Source organism: Arachis ipaensis, chromosome B1 (assembly GCF_059453495.1).
Source record: "Arachis ipaensis isolate K30076 ecotype BB chromosome B1, ASM5945349v1, whole genome shotgun sequence".
Taxonomy (NCBI): domain Eukaryota; kingdom Viridiplantae; phylum Streptophyta; class Magnoliopsida; order Fabales; family Fabaceae; genus Arachis; species Arachis ipaensis.
In genome coordinates, this window is record NC_142436.1 from 107,112,273 (window position 1) to 107,130,731 (window position 18,459).

The 18,459-nt window shown below is 38.4% G+C and overlaps 1 long non-coding RNA gene and 1 other non-coding gene across 2 annotated transcripts in view; both read right to left on the bottom strand.

Moving 5' to 3' along the window:
• LOC148577821 (uncharacterized) overlaps positions 1-18,459 on the bottom strand; it is a 134,843-nt gene that overhangs the window by 46,980 nt on the left and 69,404 nt on the right. The gene's annotated exons all lie outside the window — the stretch shown is intronic.
• On the bottom strand, positions 12,947-13,050 carry LOC148577824 (small nucleolar RNA R71). The gene has a single exon (XR_015902984.1). It is a non-coding gene; the product is annotated as a small nucleolar RNA R71 (small nucleolar RNA).

Consider the following 18,459-nt stretch of genomic DNA (forward strand, 5'->3'; position numbering starts at 1 on the left):
ATTTGATTGAGATTCATAGACAGTAGGCCACTTTCTACTTAAGAGGAGACATCCTAGTTCTCTTATTCATTAAAAGTGAGCTATTATACAATCACACACACATACCACCACTTACTTTTATTATACTTCTATCTAATAGATAACTATCTCACTTCACATTCAAATATTTCTTTTATTGAATTAAAGATGCAGGGGACAAAGCATGCAGTTAGTTAAGTGAAAGTAAACATACAAGCACACACTTGGACTAGCTTACTTATTGCAAAAGAAAATTGAATCTACTTGAACTAGATGAACACTTTAGCAAGACATAAATCAAAGCATTTCTCAACAGCAAAAGTTAAGTATAAATACAACCTATTGGTTTGCAGTTCTTTTGTTCTTCCTTCTGTTGTGCCCCTTTTGAGTCATGATGCATAATGTCTTCAAATGGTGGTTCGTTCCCTGCACAATTCTCAAAAGTTGCTTGCTTCTCAAGCCCTTAGGTGACTAGTCAGTATGCATGAATTGAGTGTGGCCTTTTGGATTCAATTTGGTGTGGGAACACCAAACTTAATTCCTTGCTACTATCTCTAATGCAATAGGTTGTACATTTATAAATTCTTTTAGCCTTGCTAAAGGTTATGGAACCAAACTAAGAAGCAATTAACTGGTTGAATAATTTGTCTGATTGCTTGGAGCTATCATTATGCAAGAGGTGAGAGTATGCTTTTAAATGAGATTTTGGTGGAACACCAAACTTAGAATCCTTTATTCTCCCTTAAATTGTTTTGGTGTGCAACACCAAACTTAGATCCTTGCAATACAGACAAAACTACTCAACCTTTTTATTGAAACAGCTATGAAAAGAAAACTACCTCAAGTTGGGTTGCCTCCCAACAAGCGCTTCTTTATTGTCACTAGCTTAACATCTCGTTCTTTGATCATGGAGGCTGAAAAGCATAGTGCCTCAGCTTTTCTCCTCTTACTGTGAACTTCCTTCCGATCTCCTTTTTGATGATCTCTAGGTGTTCAAGTGAAAGGACCCGGTTCACAGTGTAGTATTCAGATGATTGTGGGGACACCTTCATTGGTTGGGTGTTTAACACTACTTTATCCCCTGGTGAAAAGCCTTCAGTAGGGATCTTCTTGTTTCTCCACCCTCTTGGCCTCTTCTTCTTTTCTTTCTCAAAAGATACTCCCTGCCTTGGTGGTTCCTTATCTGAGATGTTGAATTTCTCATCTGGAGGTTTTGGATCTAGTTCCTCCTTGATTTCTTTGGTTTGTTGCACCATCTCTACTTCTTTCAAGCATGGATTTGGAAGTCTTGGAGCTAACTCATTGACTACCTCCTTCAAACTTTGATCTCTGGCCTTATCTTCCGTACACTCTTCTTCTTGAGTGGGCTCATGTGGGGTTTTAAAAACATGGAATGCTAGGTGCTCATCATGCACTCTCAGCAACAATTTCCCTTTTTCAACATCTATCAGTGCTCTGCCCGTAGCAAGAAAAGGCCTCCCTAAGATGATGAGGGTGTTAGGGTCCTCCTCCATATCCAGAATGACAAAATCAGCTGGGAGAAGGAATTTTCCCACTTTTTACCAGTACATTCTCTACAACTCCAACTGCTTGCTGGATGGATTTGTCAGCCATTTGAAGGAGTATTCGTGTGGATTTCAGCTCACAAATTCGAAGCTTCCTCATTAGAGACAAAGGCATCAAGTTTATGCTTGCACCAAGGTCACAGAATGACTTTTCAATTGTTATGTCTCCTATGGTGCAAGGTATATAAAAACTCCCAGGATCATCTTTCTTCTCTGGTAACTCTCTTTGGAGAATAGCACTACATTCCATTGTCATCTCAACAATTTGTCCTTCTTTTAGGGACTTTTTCTTTATCAGCACTTCCTTCATAAATTTGGCATACACTGGCATCTGTTCAAGTGCTTCTAAGAAAGGAATATTGATGCTGAGGGTCTTGAATATGTCCAGGAACTTTGAGTATTGCTTATCCTCATTCTCTTTTTTGAACCTTTGAGGGTATGGAAGTTTGGAGATATGTGGCTTCACCATTTCCTTCTTCTCTTGTAGTTGTGTTTCAAGGATGTCCTTATCTCTCTTTAAGCTTTTTGCATTCTTGATTTTCTGATCCTCTTCACTTCTCTCTTCTGTCTCTTCTTGTGGAACTTCTCTGTTGTGTTCTTCCTGATTGATGGCTTTTTTCTCACTTTCCACTATGATTGCTTTGCACTCCTCCCACTTTGTAGCTTTTCCTTTGTCCTTTGGATTGGAGATTGTATCACTTGGGAGAACATTGGTTGGCTGTTAAGCTTGTTTGGCCAATTGTCCCACTTGTCGTTCAAGGCTCTTCATGGTAGCTTCATTTCTCTCTTGCACTTTGACCAAGCTTTGAGTGGATTGAGCAATTGCTTGTATGGCTGCCTCAAGACTTGAAATTCTACTTTCATGATGGTCTATTGGTGGTATGATGGGGGTGGAATGTGGTTGCTGGAAGTTATTTGTAGGGGTAGTGTGGTAGTTTTGGGGGTTAGATGTTGGTGCGGAAATGCTATTTTGATGAGTTTGTGGATTGTGGTGGGATGGTTGATATGTATTTTGTGGTTTCTTGTATTGATTATTATTAGTGTTTTGCTGGTCGTGGTTTGAGTAAGTTGTGTTTCTTGAGTTGTTTTGGTTTGAGTTTTTCTGCCACGGTTGCTGGCTGTGGGTATGGTTATCTCCCCATCTGAGATTTAGATGGTTCTTCTAGGATGGATTGTAGGTGTCACCATAAACCTCATTTTGGCCTGAGCCTTGGTTGTGCACATATTGAGGTTGTTCCTGCTGCTGATTTTCTTGGTTTTCTTCATTTTGTCCCCATATGGTTGATGGTTGGCTTGTATTCACTGCTGCAACTTGTAAACTATCAATCTTTTTAGCCATCTGCTCAAACTGTTCTTGAATCTGCTGCTGCATTATCTTGTTTTGAGCTAGGATGGTGTCCACCCCTTCCATTTCTAACACTCCTTTCCTTAGTGATGGTTGGCGTTGTCTCTGATGGCCAAAGAAATATTGGTTGTTAGCCACCATGTCAATGAGGTTCTGAGCTTCTTCAGCTGTCTTCATGAGTTGCATTGAGCCTCCTGCTGAATAGTCAAGTGCCTCTTGAGCTTTCATTGTCAGTCCTTCATAGAAATTTTGGAGTTTATCCCATTCATTAAACATCTCTGGTGGACACTTCCTGAGTAAAGCTTTGTATCTCTCCCATGCTTCATACAATGACTCTCCATCCATCTGAGTAAATGTTTGAACCTCTGTTTTGAGCCTGATGATCCTTTGAGGAGGATAAAACTTTGCTAAGAACTTGCTCACTAGATCCTCCCAATTGTTGATGCTTTCTCTTGGAAATGACTCCAACCATTGAGAAGCTTTGTCCCTCAAGGAAAATGGAAACAACAACAATTTGTAACTGTCAGGATGTACACCATTGGTCTTCACTGTGTTACATATCCTCAGGAAGGTGGATAGGTGCTGGTTTGGATCTTCCAAGGGGCCTCCTCCATAAGAACAGTTGTTCTGCACCAAGGTGATGAGTTGGGGCTTCAATTCAAAGTTATTTGCATCGACATTTGGGGTGAGGATGCTACTCCAACAATGCCTTGGATTAGCAAATGTATATGAAGCCAAGACTCTCCTCTGGGGTTGACCATTGTTGTTGGCCATTCCCACTGGTGGATTTGTTGGATTTGTTGAGTGTTCCTCCAAGTCATGATATTCTTCATCTGATTCTTCCTCTCCAGTAACATTTTTTTCTCTTGCTTCTCTTCTTAGCCTTCGGCGGATTCTTTCGTCAGTTTCATGAAAGGTAGGGATCTCTCTTCTTGTATCTGACATGCAAGCAAAACACAAGAATCACATAATACCAGAAAAGCAATAACACTTCAATCCATGGCTGAAGTGAAATATTAGTTAGCTTAGGCAAAAATTCAAACAGTTAGTGGGTTAATCAAAAATTAAAGGACAGAAAATAAAAAATGCTAGATCTAGATCACCACCTCACTTAATCATTGTCAATCTAATCAATCCCCGGCAACGGCGCCAAAAACTTGATGGGATATTTTTGTGGAAAAACGAATTTCTACAAAACACCCAAAACTAACCGGCAAGTGCACCGGGTCGCATCAAGTAATAATAACTCACGGGAGTGAGGTCGATCCCACAGGGATTGAAGGATTGAGCAATTTTAGTTTAGTAGTTGATTTAGTCAAGCGAATCAAGATTTGGTTGAGTGATTTGTGATTTGCAGAATTTAAATTGCATAGAAAGTAAAGGGAATTGGTAAATTGCATGAAATTAAAGAGAACTGAAATTTAAAGTGCTGAATCTTAAAGAACAAGAAATTAAATGGCAGAAACTTAGAACGCAAGAAATGTAAATTGCAAAATCTTAAAGTGCAAGAAATGTAAATGGCTTGAATTGTAAAGGGAATTGGGAATTGGAATTGCAGAAATTAAACAAGGGAAAGTAAAATTCAACAGGCAGAGGAATAGAAGATAACTTGGATTGAACCGGATCTAAAAACAGAATTGTAAATGAGCATGAAAAGCGTTAAACAGAGAAAGTAAAATGAGAATTCAGATCTCAGGACTCAAGAGACTAGATAACCAAGTCTAGATCTCAATGCCTTCCTAGATCCAACAAGAACAATTGCAAAGGAAATGTAAATTGCAAAGAAAGTAGATGAAGAAGCAATTAACCGAAACTGAAATTCAATTAAGCAGAGAATTAAACAAGATCCCAAGGTGAGATTGAAACAGATTTCCTTCAATTCTCCAACCAAGATCCGAAGCAAGAAAATTAAAGAGTGCTGGGCAAGAACAAGGAAGAAGAGAGATCAATTCTCCTCCCCAATTCTCTTGAATTAAAATAACAACGCTAGAATGTAAAAGTGAGCTCCCAATCAAACCAGAAAAGAAAGCTCTCTGAAAACTAAAAAGGGAAGCTCTCTGAAAAACTTAAATCCTATGCTATTTATACACTTTCTTCAAATGGTCTTCAAGCCTTCAATTGGGCCTTTGCTCTTGATGGAATTGGGTTGATAGAGGCCTTGGTTGATTGCTCTTAGAGTTTGGAGAAGAACCGAATTGAACCGGGTTTAGAATCATGAAAGCTTGAGTAAAAGTTTGAGTAAAAGTTTGAGGCAAACTTTTACTCAAACTTTTCACATCAGCCACCCTCTTTTGCTGATACCAACGTTGGGGCAAAAGTTAGGGGTCAAACTTTTGCTCCAACATTGGCCTCCCCTTGCACACTCATGGCGCCAACGTTTGCCAAAAAGTTAGAGGCAAACATTGGCGCAAACTTTTGCTCTCCAGTGTATGTTGTTCATGCGCCAACGTTTGCCAAAAAGTTTGAGGCTAATGTTGGCGCAAACTTTTGCTCTCCAGGGTGTTGATTTGTGATGCCAAAAGTTTGCCAAAAAGTTTGAGGCAAACTTTTGCTCCAGCTTTTTGCCCAAAAGTTTGCACAAAAGTTTGAGGCAAACTTTTGGTCCAGCTTTTTGCCCAAAAGTTTGCACAAAAGTTTGAGGCAAACTTTTGGTCCAGCTTTTTGCCCAAAAGTTTGCACAAAAGTTTAAGGCAAACTTTTGGTCCAGCTTTTTGCTCCCTGGTTCATTTTCACTTATTCTAAAAGTTTGAGCTAAAGTTTGAGGCAAACTTTTGCTCAAACTTTTTGTCCTCTCTTCCTCCTAGCCATTCCTCCTTGCTTCAACCTTTCTCCAAGCTTTCTTCACCTATCATTAATCAACCAAACACATCAAAGCTATGCTCAAAATCATGAGATATTCATTCTTTCATAATATGTGACAATTATAGCATAAAACCTCATGAAATTGCATGAATTCATAAATGGTTGATTAAATCGAAGGAAGCATGAAAATCTACCCAATTGGCTTGCTTATGGCTCAAGAAAGTGCATAATTCAATTAAAAACAAAAGAAAAAGGCTAGTGAAACTAGGCTAAGATGACTTGTCATCAACTACTGAGCAAATCAAGCAACGGGGCTGGTTCTTTCTGGAGAGACAACTGACAGAGGTGAATGCATCTTGGGTACGGGAATTCTATTGCAACTACTACCTTACTACCCTAGATGCAGTGAACCTGAGGGGAAAGCAAATTCTGGTCACTGAGGAGGCCATAGAGACCATTCTCCAGCTCCCAGCCAAGTCCGATCAGCCAGATGGTTTTGCACAGGCTGAGGAGGACATGGGCCAGATGCAGTTTGACTGGGATGCTGTGAAGGCACGGATAGCTCTCGACCCTGCTGTTCCTTGGGAGATGGGTCAGAACACCACTATGCCTAGAGGGATCAAGAGAGTGTACTTAAATGATGAGGCTCGGCTATGGCATCAGATCTTGAGTAATTTTGTGATGCCAAGTACTCACGAGACGGAGATCCCGGCTACCATGATCACCCTCCTTTGGTGTGTGCTGGAGGGTAAAGACCTTTATCTACCCCGTTTTATCCAGCATTATATGGCCAGGGCCCACGTCCGAGGCACCCTCCCCTTTCCTTACCTGGTTACACGGCTAGGCTGTCAGGCTGTTGTTCCTTGGGAGGATGCCGATGAGCGACCACCAGCAGCGGACTGCAGGAAGATCATCCCGCACAGCAGGAACTTCCTTGCTTTGGGCTACAGACCACCACCTGTCACTGCTACTAATGAGACATCCCCTCCGTCTGCTGGACCCTCTTCATCCACAGCTGCCCCAGCTGCCCCTGCTGCTACCACTGCACCTCCACCCGCCTCTGAGCCAGTTTATCGCCTCGTGCACCATCTATTCCGCCAGCTTGATCAGATGGAGCGCCGTAACAGGCGCCGGTGTGAGAGATTGGAGCGCCGCAGCAGGCGACGCTATTCCCATCTGAAGCTGATGATCAGACAGGGCGCCGACATCCCCTCCGAGCCCGACACTCTATCAGAGCCATCAGAGGAGGAGGAGGATGAGCACGAAGAGGAGACTCATTCCCAGGCGGAGACTCATTAGCAGGCAGCCACTGAGCAGGCTGCCCCGCATCAGAAGGTTATGCCCCAGATTGAGGCTGCAGATCCGGAGATCCCGATCCAGTCAGTCCCCCCTCTACAGCAGCCAGACTCTCAGCCCACCACCGCCACAGAGACCCCAGCTACCATCCCTATCAGTGACGATACTCCTTCACACCCGGCTTGATTGAGCATCGAGGACGATGCTTCATTTTAAGTGTGGGGAGGTCGCCATCTCTGGCGTTTATTTTGGTGAACTACTACATACTTTTTCTTTTATTTTGGATATTTTTCTGTATTTTTCTCTTTTTCTTTTATTGTTATTTTCTGAGTACTTATACATGGCTACTTTTGTATTTTACTCTATTTTCTGCATTTTGCATTTTTTTTGTTCATATTTTAGTTATTTAGCTCATTTTAGTCATTTAGTTTAGTTTGCAATTCTGATTTATTAGTGGATTAATTAGTATAGTTTACCCTTTTTTTAGCATAAAGATAGTATAGTTTAAATAGAAAAATATAAAAAGGAAGTAAACTAGAAACTTTAACAGAATCAAAATAACCCACACCTTGTATATATAGCATTACATGTTAGTTGACAACATTTCATCAAGGAGGAACATTAAAACTTTAAAAGCTACCCTAAATAATTTTTTTCAAGAGAATAATGGGAATTTTTAACTAAACCTGCATACAATATATGAATGATATATGATGCTTGAGTTAGAGAACACACAGCCTGTGAGTCTTGAGCTTAAATTGTATGGTTGCATTCAAACCATAATTTCATTTCTGTGTGTTACATTTCTTTTTATTCTGATGTTCTTTCCTTTGCTTTAATCTATATGTCCAGTTATAGAATATAGAATAGATACATACCAAGAGAATGATTGAGGCCATCATTTGGTTTTAGCTCACTCACCCCAAATCAGCCTACCTTTTACATCACCCTTGTTAACCCCCTTGAGCCTTTTAAAACCCCTTTATTCTATTTAGCCAAATTACTAGCCTTGAGCAGAAAAACAAAGGAAAATCCCAAGTAAATCCTTAGTTAGCTTAAGATAGAAAATTATGAATAGAGTTAAATATGGGAAACCTTTTGGGAACATGGATAATAGAAACAAAAGGGTAGAGAAGTAAAAGGGAATAAAATAAAATTTGGGAAGCATGCTCATGAGAAAATCTAAGTGATTCAATTACCATGTGCATTAAAAAAAAGTTATTTTTTTTTCAGCATTTAAATAAAAGGGGATACAAAAGAAATTCCCCAATGCAAAATAAAAACAATGCACATGGGATAAAAATAAAAAGTGAAATATGAGCATGTAACAATAAGTGGGAAATTATGGGAAATTAGGTAAAGAAATTTTATTTTACTAGATATGTATGTTAGGTGAGATCTTAGTCTAATTAGGGATTCGCTTATTAGCTCACTTAAACCTATACATAAATCCTTACCTTTACCTTGGCCCATTACAACCTTAATTAAGACCTCATGACTTTTTGGTATAACTATATTCTATAATTGTTGATTGGTTAGATGAAAAATAAAGTTGTAGAAATTAAGAATAAAAAGAAAAATAGAGTGAATAAACCCAATCAACACTGAGTGACTAGAGAGTAAACACAAAATCCAGTGAGGGTTCAATAACTCATCAACATATATCTGTGCTCAAAATTTACTAATTGTTTTGCAAGTTTGTACAATGTTTTCTTTCCCATCTCATTTGCTAAAATGCTTTATTATTTAAGAGTTGGCTATATATATATACATAACTCCTTGAGAATGTGAATCAACTTAGCTACATGTAAGCTTTATATATGAGTGGATGAATTAGAATTGCATGACTCATTAGGTAGATGCATTTAGCATAGGTTGCATTTCATAACATTCCATCACTTTAACCTTAATTATTTACCTTGGATTTAGCATGAGGACATGCTAGTGTTTAAGTGTGGGGAGGTTGATAAACCCATATTTCATGAGTTCTTTTGTGCTTAATTAGAGTGATTTATTCAACTCTTCACCTACTTATTCACATTAATTGCATGGTTTTACTTTCCCTTCCTTATTATGTCATGTTGTGAAAAACATGTTTCCTAAGCTTTAAAAATTAATTATTTTAATTACCTTTATTTCCATTCGATGCCGTGATTAGTGTGTTGAGTAGTTTCAGATTTTCTAATGCAGAATGACTTAAAGGATGAAAAAGGGAACATAATAAAATGGAAGGAGAAAGCAAAACGGAGCTTTAAAGAAACTGGTATCCACGCGATCGCATGGATGACGCGATCGCGTGCCAAGCATGAATCAGCAGCGACGCGGCCGCATGATTGACGCGGTCGCATGACTGACGCGACCGCGTGGCAAGGAAAAGCTCCGAAGGACGCGACCTCGTGACCCACGCGGACGCGTGACAGAGGCCACGCACCAGAAATTACAGAATACGCCCCCAACGAGTTCTGAGGCGCTTTTTGGCCCAAATCCAAGTCCAGACATCATAGACCAGAGGTTATAAAGTGTGGGAATGCTTCCATTCAAAGAGAGCTCGCATTTTTTTACCTTTCAATGATTTAGATTTAGTTGAGAGGGAGATATCCTCTCTCTCTTTTAGGATTTAGGATTTCTTCTTGTTTTAAGAGTAATTCTGGATCCCAGGTTTAATGTTCTTTTATTTTAGTTTTACTTTTATTTATTTATTCCAACATTTGAATTGATTATTATAATTTATGAATTATTCCATGTTACAGATTTCTATTTGAATTAATGATAATTTGAGGTATTTTCAGTTTATGATTGTTTTCTTTGATTTAAGTGAACATTGCTTCTCATCTAAGGACCTTGTTATCATTCCAGCAATTTTACTTTTCCCCTTTTGGTTCTGGTTAAGAATTTAGTAACTCAACAGTTATTAAACTCAACATAATTGATAATCGTTATCTTGCTAATTGAGCTGAACTTAAATAATCCCAACCTTTTCTGAGGAAATAATTAGGATTCGAAAGTCAATTTAATTAGTCTCTTGACTTTCCTTTGCCCTGGTGAAGGTTGACCAAGTGGAGTTTAGATTCAACTTTCATTATTGTTGAGAGAGATAACTAAGTTGGACCTCTAATTTCCCTACCTTGCTAAAAGTTGCTTTACAGTTATTATTTATTCTTAATTGCCATTTAATTCACTCGTCATTTAAATTACTTGCTTCTCACCTTCTAAACCCCGATTACAACCTTTATAGCCAATAATAAGAACATACTTCCTCGCAGTTCCTTGAGAAGACGACCCGAGGTTTGAATACTCGGTTAACAATTTTTAAAGGGGTTTGTTACTTGTGACACCCAACACGTTTGTATGAAAGGACTTTTGAAGGTTTAGAAACTATACTTGCAACGAGGATTTATCCGCAATTTTCTAGACCACGCAAAAGTTCTCTCATCATGCACTTGCTGGTTAGTTGTATCGAAGTTGTGAATGAAAAACAATTTATTAAGACGTGTGTACAGAGTTTTTTGACGCCGTTGCCTGAGATCACAATTTCGTGCACCAAGTTTTTGGCACCGTTGCCGGGGATTGTTCGAGTTTGAACAACTGACGGTTCATCTTGTTGCTCAGATTAGGTAATTTTCTTTTTGTTTTATTTTCAAAAATTTTTCAAAAACCTTTCAAAAATTTCTCATCTGTTTTCGAAAAAAAAATGTTTTCAAAAAAATATATTTTTCTTCAGAATTTTTAAGAATGAATTCTAGTATTTCATGATGATTTGTTGAATCCTGGCTGGCTGTGAAGCCATGTCCAAATTCCTTTGGACTGAGGATTCAACTAATCACTTCAATGCATGTAATAGCATACTAAAGCTTGGCTGGCTATTAAGCCATGCCTAACCCTCAGATTGGAGCTTTAGACTAAGAATACAAGATTCCTGGAATTCATATTAAAAATTTTGAAATCCTTATTTTCTTTTTCCTATATATTTTTTCGAAAATAATATACAAAAATCCAAAAAAATCATAAAATCATAAAAATAAAAAATATTTTGCGTTTCTTGTTTGAGTCTTGAGTCAGATTTTAAGTTTGGTGTCAATTGCATATTCATCTTGCATTTTTTGAAAAATTCATGCATTCATAGTGTTCTTCATGATCTTCAAGTTGTTCTTGGTAAGTCTTCTTGTTTGATCTTGATGTTTTCATGTTGTGTCTTTTCTTATTTTTCATATGCATTCTTGCATCCATAGAGTCTAAACATGAAAGATTTTTAAGTTTGGTGTCTTGCATGTTTTCTTTGCATTAAAAATTTTTCAAAAATAAGTTCTTGATGTTCATCATGATCTTCAAAGTGTTCTTGGTGTTCATCTTGACATTCATAGCATTCTTGCATGCATTCATTGTTTTGATCTAAAAATTTTCATGCATTGCATCATTTTCATGTTTTTCTCTCTCATCATAAAAATTCAAAAAAATAAAAAAATATCTTTCCCTTTTTCCTCTCATAAAATTCGAAAATTTGAGTTGACTTTTTCAAAAATTTTTAAAATCTAGTTGTTTTTTATGAGTCAAATCAAATTTTCAATTTAAAAATCTTATCTTTTTCAAAATCTTTTTTCAAAATTCAAATCTTTTTCATTTTTCTTAGTTATTTTCGAAAATTTTAAAAATATTTTTCAAAAATCTTTTTCTTATCTTTATCACATAATTTTCGAAAATAACATCATCAATTAATGTTTTGATTCAAAAATTTCAAGTTTGTTACTTGCTTGTTAAGAAAGATTCAAACTTTGAGTTCTAGAATCATATCTTGTGATTTCTTGTGAATCAAGTCATTAATTGTGATTTTAAAAATCAAATCTTTTTCAAAACTAATTTCAATCATATCTTTTCAAAAATATCTCTTTATCTTATCTTTTTCAAAATTTGATTTTAAAATATCTTTTCTAACTTCTTATCTTCTTATCTTTTCAAAATTGATTTTCAAATTTGTTTCAACTAACTAACTAACTTTTTGTTTGTTTCTTATCTTTTTCAAAACTATCTAACTAACTCCCCCTCTCTCTAATTTTCAAAAATATCTTCCCTCTTTTTTAAAATTTCTTTTTAATTAACTAATTATTTTAATTTTTTTTAATTTTCGAAAATTACTAACCTTTTTCAAAAACAATTTTCGAAAATCACTAACTCTTTTTCAAAAATTATTTTCAAAAATTCTCCTTCTCTCTCATTTCCTTCTATTTTATTTATTCATCTACTAACATCTCTCCCTCACTCCCCAAAAATCCGAACCTTCTCTCTCTGAGTTCAGATTTTTTCTTCTTCTTTTCTTCTACTCATACAGGGACCTCTATACTGTGGTAAAAAGGACCCCTATTATTATTATTTTTCTGTCCCTCTTTTTCATATGAGCAGGAGCAAGGACAAGAACATTCTTGTTGAAGCAGATCCAGAACTTGAAAGGACTCTGAAGAGGAAACTAAGAGAAGCTAAATTACAACAATCCAGCAAGCACCTTTCAGAAATTTTCGAACAGGAAGAGGAGATGGCAGCCGAAAATAATAATAATGCAAGGAGGATGCTTGGTGACTTTACTGCACCTAATTCCAATTTACATGGAAGAAGCATCTCCATTCCTGCCATTGGAGCAAACAATTTTGAGCTTAAACCTCAATTAGTTTCTCTGATGCAGCAGAACTGCAAGTTTCATGGACTTTCATCTGAAGATCCTTTTCAGTTCTTAACTGAATTTTTGCAGATCTGTGATACTGTTAAGACTAATGGAGTAGATCCTGAAGTCTACAGGCTCATGCTTTTCCCTTTTGCTGTAAGAGACAGAGCTAGAGTGTGGTTGGATTCTCAACACAAAGATAGCTTGAACTCCTGGGATAAGCTGGTCACGACTTTCTTAGCCAAGTTCTTTCCTCTTCAAAAGCTGAGTAAGCTTAGAGTGGATGTTCAGACCTTTAGACAGAAAGAAGGTGAATCCCTCTATGAAGCTTGGGAGAGATACAAAGAACTGACCAAAAAGTATCCTTCTAACATTCTTTCAGAATGGACCATCCTGGACATATTCTATGATGGTCTGTCTGAATTAGCTAAAATGTCATTGGATACCTCTGCAGGTGGATCCATTCACTTAAAGAAAACGCCTGCAGAAGCTCAAGAACTCATTGACATGGTTGCTAATAACCAGTTCATGTACACTTCTGAGAGGAATCCTGTGAGTAATGGGACGCCTCAGAAGAAGGGAGTTCTTGAAATTGATACTCTGAATGCCATATTGGCTCAGAATAAAATATTGACTCAGCAAGTCAATATGATTTCTCAGAGTCTGAATGGAATGCAAGCTTCATCCAACAGTACTCAAGAGGCATCTTCTGAAAAAGAAGCTTATGATCCTGAGAACCCTGCAATAGCAGAGGTAAATTACATGGGTGAACCTTATGGAAACACCTATAACCCCTCATGGAGAAATCACCCAAATCTCTCATGGAAGGATCAACAAAAGCCTCAACAAGGCTTTAATAATGGTGGAAGAAATAGGTTTAACAATAGTAAACCTTTTCCATCATCCACTCAGCAACAGACAGAGAACTCTAAACAAAATACCTCTAATTTAGCAAACTTAGTCTCTGATCTATCTAAGGCCAATGTAAGTTTCATGAATGAAACAAGGTCCTCCATTAGAAATTTGGAGGCACAAGTGGGCCAGCTGAGTAAAAGAATCACTGAAATCCCTCCTAGTACTCTCCCAAGCAATACAGAAGAAAATCCAAAAGGAGAGTGCAAGGCCATTGACATAGTCAACACGGCCGAACCTGGAGAGGAAGGGGAGGACGTAAATCCTAGTGAGGAAGACCTCCTGGGACGTCCAGTGATCAATAAGGAGTTTCCCTTTGAGGAACCAAAGGAATCTGAGACTCATCTAGAGACCATAGAGATTCCATTGAACCTCCTTATGCCCTTCATGAGCTCTGACGAGTATTCATCTTCTGAAGAGAATGAGGATGTTACTGAAGAGCAAGTTACCAAGTACCTTGGTGCAATCATGAAGCTGAATGCCAAATTATTTGGTATTGAGACTTGGGAAGATGAACCTCCCTTGTTCACCAATGAACTAAGTGATCTGGATCAACTGACATTGCCTCAGAAGAAACAGGATCCTGGAAAGTTCGTAATACCTTGTACCATAGGCACCATGATCTTTGAAAAGGCTCTATATGACCTTGGTTCAGGGATAAACCTCATGCCCCTCTCTATAATAGAGAAACTGGAAATCTTTGGGGTGCAAGCTACTTAAATCTCATTAGAGATGGCAGACAATTCAAGAAAACAGGCTTATGGACAAGTAGAGGACGTGTTAGTAAAGGTTGAAGGCCTTTACATCCCTGCTGATTTCATAATCCTTGATACTGGGAAGGATGAGGATGAATCCATCATCCTTGGAAGACCTTTCCTAGCCACAGCAAGAGCTGTGATTGATGTTGATAGAGGTGAATTAGTCCTTCAATTGAATGAGGACTCCCTTGTGTTTACAACTCAAGGTTACCCTTCTGTAAACATGGAAAAGAGGCACAGTAAGCTTCTCTCAAAACAGAGTCAACCAGAGCCCCCACAGTCAAACTCTAAGTTTGGTGTTGGGAGGCCACAACCAAACTCTAAGTTTGGTGTTGGGAAGTCTCAACAAAGCTCTGAACATCTGTGAGGTTCCATGAGAGCCCACTGTCAAGCTATTGACATTAAAGAAGCGTTTGTTGGGAGGCAACCCAATTTTTATTTATCTAATTTTATTTTTCTTGTTCTTTCATGTTTTATTAGGTTCATGATCATGTGGAGTCACAAAATAAATATAAAAATTGAAAACGGAATCAAAAACAGCAGAAGAAAAATCACACCCTAGAGGAGGATCTCACTGGCGTTTAAACGCCAGTAAGAAGCATCTGGCTGGCGTTCAACGCCAGAACAGAGCATGGTTCTAGCGCTGAACGCCCAAAATGGGCAGCATCTGGGCGTTTGAACGCCAGAATTGCACCCTGGAGAAGAGCTGGCGCTGAACGCCCAGAACAAGCATGGTTCTGGCGTTCAACGCTAGAAATGGGCAACAAATGGGCGTTCAACGCCCAGAACAAGCACCAATCTGGCGCTGAACGCCCAGAGTTGTGTGCAAGGGCATTTTGCATGCCCAATATGGTGCAGGGATGTAAATCCTTGACACCTCAGGATCTGTGGACCTCACAGGATCCCCACCTACCTCACCCTCTCTCTCTCCATTCATGGTCATCCCTTCTGTTTTCCATTTACCACTCACATCCATACACCCACCTACCTTCAAAATTCAACATCTCTTTCCCACCCAATCCCACCCATATGGCCAAATACACACATCCCTCCATCTCCTCCATATCTTCTTCTTCTTCTTCTATTCTTTCTTTTTTTGCTCGAGAGCAAGCAACATTCTAAGTTTGGTGTGGTAAAAGCATAGTTTTTTTTTGTTTTTCCATAACCATTAATGGCACCTAAGGCCAGAGAAACCTCAAGAAAGAGGAAAGGGAAGACAATTGCTTCCACCTCTGAGCCATGAGAGATGGAAAGATTCATCTCACAAGCCTATCACTAAGAAAAGGATGGAGCAAACAAGAGAGCACATTCATGGATCTCAACAGGCACATGAAGAAGCTCATCATCAAGAAACCCCTGAGATACCTCAAGGGATGCACTTTCCTCCACAGAATTTTTGGGAGCAAATCAACACCTCCCTAGGAGAATTAAGTTCCAACATGGGACAATTAAGGGTGGAACATGAAGTGCACTCCATCATCCTTCATGAAATAAGAGAAGATCAAAAAGCAATGAGGGAGGAGCAACAAAGACAAGGAAGAGACATAGAAGAGCTCAAGGACATCATTGGTTCCTCAAGAAGGAAACGCCACCATCACTAAGGTGGACTCATTCCTTGTTCTTACATTCTCTGTTTTTCGTTTTCTCTATGTTAAGTGCTTATCCATGTTTGTGTCTTGATTACATGATCATTAGTATTTAGTAACTTTGTCTTAAAGTTATGAATGTCCTATGAATCCATCACCTCTCTTAAATAAAAACTGCTTTAATTCAAAAAAACAAGAAGTACATGAGTTTCGAATTTATCCTTGAACTTAGTTTAATTATTTTGATGTGGAGACAATACTTTTTGTTTTCTGAATGTATGCTTGAACAGTGCATATGTCTTTTGAAGTTGGTGTTTTAGAATATTAAATATGTTGGCTCTTGAAATAATGATGATAAGGAGACATGTTATTTGATTCTTGAAGCAAGAAAAAGCAGCAAAGAACAAAGCTTGCAGAAAAAAAAAAGAAAAAAAATATAGGCGAAAAAAAATAAAAAGAAAAAGCAAGCAGAAAAAGCCAAAAGCTCTTAAAACCAAGAGGCAAGAGCAAAAAGCTAATAACCCTTAAAACCAAAAGGCAAGGGTAAATAAAAAGGATCCCAAGGCTTTGAGCATCAGTGGATAGGAGGGCCTAAAGGAATAAAATCCTGGCCTAAGCGGCTAAACCAAGCTTTCCCTAACCATGTGCTTGTGGCGTGAAGGTGTCAAGTGAAAACTTGAGACTGAGCGGTTAAAGTCAAGGTCCAAAGCAAAAGAAGAGTGTGCTTAAGAACCCTGGACACCTCTAATTGGGGACTTTAGCAAAGCTGAGTCACAATCTGAAAAGGTTCACCCAATTATGTGTCTGTGGCATTTATGTATCCGGTGGTAATACTGGAAAACAAAGTGCTTAGGGCCACGGCCAAGACTCATAAAATAGCTGTGTTCAAGAATCATCATACTGAACTAGGAGAATCAATAACACTATCTGAACTCTGAGTTCCTATAGATGCCAATCATTCTGAACTTCAATGGATAAAGTGAGATGCCAAAACTATTCAAGAGGCAAAAAGCTACAAGTCCCGCTCATTTAATTGGAGCTATGTTTCATTGATAGTTTGGAATTTATAGTATATTCTCTTCTTTTTATCCTATTTGATTTTTGGTTGCTTGGGGACAAGCAACAATTTAAGTTTGGTGTTGTGATGAGCGGATAATTTATACGCTTTTTGGCATTGTTTTTAGTATGTTTTTAGTATAATTTAGTTACTTTTAGGGATATTTTCATTAGTTTTTATGTTAAATTCACATTTCTGGACTTTACTATGAGTTTGTGTGTTTTTCTGTGATTTCAGGTATTTTCTGGCTGAAATTGAGGGACTTGAGCAAAAATCAGATTCAGAGGTTGAAGAAGGATTACTGATGCTGTTGGATTCTGACCTCCCTGCACTCAAAGTGGATTTTCTGGAGCTAGAGAACTCAAAATGGCGCGCTTCTAATTGCTTTGGAAAGTAGATATCCAGGGCTTTCCAGAAATATATAATAGTCCATACTTTGGCCGAGTTTAGACATCGTAAAAGGGCGTTGAACGCCAGTTCTACGCTGCTGTCTGGAGTTAAACGCCAGAAACACGTCACAAGCCAGAGTTGAACGCCAGAAAAACATTACAAACTAGCGTTCAACTCCAAGATTGACCTCTACACGTGTAACATTCAAGCTCAGCCCAAGCACACACCAAGTGGGCCCCGGAAGTGGATTTATGCATCAATTACTTACTTCTGTAAACCCTAGTAACTAGTTTAGTATAAATAGGACTTTTTACTATTGTATTAGACATCTTTTGATCATTTTTAGATCTCTAGACCTCCATGGGAGGCTGGCCACTCGGCCATGCTTACCCTATGTTCACTTATGTATTTTTCAACGATAGAGTTTCTACACTCCATAGATTAAGGTGTGAAGCTCTGTTGTTCCTCATGAATTAATGCAAAGTACTACTGTTTTTCTATTCAATTCAACTTATTCTGCTTCTAAGATATTCATTCGAACTTCAACATGAATGTGATGAACGTGACAATCATCATCATTCCCTATGAATGCGTGCCTGACAACCACTTCCGTTCTACGTTCGATTGAATGATTATCTCTTGGATCTCTTAATCAGAATCTTCGTGGTATAAGCTAGATTGATGGCGGCATTCATGAGAATCCGGAAAGTCTAAACCTTGTCTGTGGTATTCCGAGTAGGATTCTAGGATCGAATGACTGTGACGAACTTCAAACTCGCGAGTGCTGGGCGTAGTGGCAGACGCAAAAGGAGGGTGAATCCTATTCCAGTATGATCGAGAACCTCAGATGATTAGCGGTGCTGTGACAGAGCATTTGGACCATTTTCACAAGAGGATAGGATGCAGCCATTGACCACGGTGATGCCTCCAGACGATTAGCCATGTAGTGACAGCGCATCGGACCATTTTCCAGAGAGGATGAAAAGTAGCCATTGACAATGGTGATGTCCTTACATAAAGCCAGCCATGGAAAGGAGTAGGATTGATTGGATGAGGACAGCAGGAAAGCAGAAGTTCAGA